Here is a 3066-nt window from a genome sequence, read left to right on the forward strand (position 1 = left end):
CATTTTGTAATTTGAATATCATTTTATGATATTTATAGTAGGAAAATTGATAGGATGCTCATATTTTGTTAGTCAGTTTGAAGAGGATATTTCTCAATCATTGTGGTTTATTTGTGAGTTTGTCTTAATTTCCTTTTTTGTAGGTGGTTGAAATATAAGTCATTTTGATGCTGCCAACTAATTTATTAAAGTAATATCAGAAATAATTGTGTGAGTACTCCAGAATAAATTATCTCATGGCACATGTATATTGAAGACTTCTTCATAGTTAGTAATTATCAGAGAATAGCAGCCAATTATATTTACCAAGTGTCATTCTCTCTCACAGGGGAATGTGAACTCAGAAGGTTGGCGTCCTGTTTTTTCTTTCAACCTTACTCCTCGTGACTTGAGTTTTTTCAAGCGCTCCATGAAACCAATATATGTTGATAAGGAGACATCTCCATATTTCGGCGAATTACATGCCATTTGCTACACCAATAGTCATGAGATGATAGCCATTAAAAATGAAGAACTGATACAGAGCAAAGCAGTAGAAGGAAGTCCAGAGAACTCTTTTTGCAACTTGAGAAAAGTAAAATCTCGAGTAAAGCTAAGACAAGATGAATTGTTTGAAATACTGTATGAAAACTTTTCTATGATCCCAAAGACAGAGGTTGATATTGCACTTCAGAGGTTTTTCAATATAAAGTGAGAGTAAGTAGTACTGGTTCAGTGATAATAATAATAAAAAAAGCGTACCTAGCAATGAGAAAAATGGACACTGCCACTGACCATGTCAGTGGCAGTGGGAAAGAGTGAGAGTATAAGTGAAAGCTGCAAGATGGCACAATTCTTTTCCCAAAAATAGATTTGAATACACTGGATACAATAATATTATCATGTTCAATATATCAGATTGTTGTTTTTTCTTTCCTGTTTACTTAATAACAAGCTATGTCAGTCAAAAGCAATATATACATTTTTTTTTATTGGTTTTATTTTGAACACTTTAATATTATTTTTAAAAAGTGAGTTTTAACATTTTATTTTATTATCTTTTTTTTTTTTTTTTTTTTTTTTTTTTTTTTTTTTTTTTTTTTTTGTATATGAAATTTTAGTACAACTTAAAAAAATGGTTGTAGCTTTTAGCCTTTAGTTTTCATATGCATCTCATGTTTGAGAAAGAGGACTTAACAGTAGACATTTTCTCTTCTGCCTTTCAGGTTCTACCCAGTGGGAGAGAGTGTTCAACGTCTCCCTCAAAAAGACCTTGTTCTCAGTGGCTTCCATGTACCAGCTGGTGTAGGATCTTGCTCTTTTTTTTTTAACTTGCTGATTGATGATTGTCAGTTACCTTTAAAGATATTTTAAAAGGTGAAAATAGGAAAAAATCATTAAAAATATTGTCTACACTGTTAATCCATATTCATTTTTATGCACCCCCCTGCACCCCCTCCACACATACACAAAATGAAGTCATGCATAATATTATGATATATAAAGTGTCTGACAGTGAAACATACACAACATTATATTTCCAGACATACCTTGATCTAAATCCATACCTGTGGTTGCTGAGTGACATGTACTTCAGTGATCCTCTGGTTTTGCGTCCTGAGAGATGGCTTAGGGATTCTGCAGGAACCCTGGCAGTTGATCCCTACATTCTAAACCCATTTAGCATTGGAACTCGAATGTGCGCTGGTGAGTGCTCCTCAGGGAAGGGTGTGTTATATTTCCAAGAATGTGATCTGATCTGATCTGTAGATGGTCATAAGAGAAGAAGAAAAGGATAGGGTAGTGTAGGGAAGGAAAGCATACAGAAAGGAAAAAAGAAGTAGAAGCAAGAGGAAAGTAAAAAAAAAAAAAAAAGAGAGAAGAGTTGATATAAGTAGGAAGAGAAGGATCCAAGTTAGCAGTTAAGGGTGCCTTAATGATTTTTTTTTTTTAATCATCTTGCAGGGCGGAGATTTGCAGAACAGGACCTGTTTGTGGGGCTGTGCAGGCTGCTCCTCAAATACCAACTAGAAGCTACAGACAACTCCCCTCCAAGGCAAGAATGGAGTGTCTTGCTGAAGCCAAAAATTCCACTCCCAATACGATTTATTGCTCGGGAGTGACTCCAATTTTTCTAGATATTTTGTTCTAAATTTTTATATTCATGTTATTTTTTTAAAATAGATTTTGGAGGTAGAAATATAAAATTGTATAGGAAAATTGCAGTTTGAGGTTGTGATCATCCAACTTTCCAAAATGTTCTAAATTGAACAACAGATCTGCAATTTGAGTATTTAAATCATGCTATTTTTGCAAAGTAGTTCAAATTTAATGTTCAGCAAAAGTGCCTTCCAATTTTACAAACACCAGCTTAAGCAAAAGGCAGCTTTCTGTGGACAACATACATATCAATAGTGGCAGCCAAATACAAATGTTCACAAATGTTATTAATGGAGAGACTGCAGTTAAACCACAGATATATTTTGACAAGTGAATTCCTTGTTAAGCTGAGACTGAAGGAAATGGAATATTTAATTTTAGATGATGGAGAGCTATTACTTATAGGCTTTTGCTATAAAACTTACAGGTGTGCTTTAATACATTACTGATTTAACTTTGTCTCCTTCCCAAGATCTTGTCAGGGATGAGGAGTTATTTTGAATCTTTGCAGGAAAGATACTTTAGTTTTTAAATTTCAGGACGGCTCAAATGTTGGTAATATATAATGTATCTGTGTTTAAGTGCAATAAGATGTACAGGTGTATTAAGATGTACAGGTGTATTAAGATTTAATTAAACTAAATATTTCATGTGATATGATAAAATTGTTTTACTGGTGTAAGAGAATGTATTTCTTATGTATGGCTTTGAGTATGTTCTTGAAGGTGTATTACTATAAAGAGAAACAATCTTTCTAAGTTGGCTGAATACTCTGAACTTTATTCTACTTTTGTAAAGAAATTGGGATTGGAGATGTATGGCTAGCAATGTCTCAAATCACCAGGAAATAGCATAACCTCACAAATGGTCAGGAAAGATGTTTTAGCTTTAAACTTTTCAGTTTTTTGACAAGGGATGATTTGATTG

At 33.4% G+C, this 3066-nt stretch overlaps 1 long non-coding RNA gene across 1 annotated transcript; it reads left to right on the forward strand.

Annotated features, from left to right (window-relative positions):
- Positions 1-339: 339 nt before the first annotated feature.
- LOC119572175 lies at positions 340-2799 on the forward strand. Its single transcript, XR_005228698.1, has 4 exons — positions 340-696; positions 1206-1284; positions 1524-1686; positions 1945-2799. It is a non-coding gene; the product is annotated as an uncharacterized LOC119572175 (long non-coding RNA).
- Positions 2800-3066: the final 267 nt, after the last annotated feature.

This window comes from Penaeus monodon, unplaced genomic scaffold (assembly GCF_015228065.2).
Source record: "Penaeus monodon isolate SGIC_2016 unplaced genomic scaffold, NSTDA_Pmon_1 PmonScaffold_9972, whole genome shotgun sequence".
Classification (NCBI taxonomy): Eukaryota; Metazoa; Arthropoda; class Malacostraca; order Decapoda; family Penaeidae; genus Penaeus; species Penaeus monodon.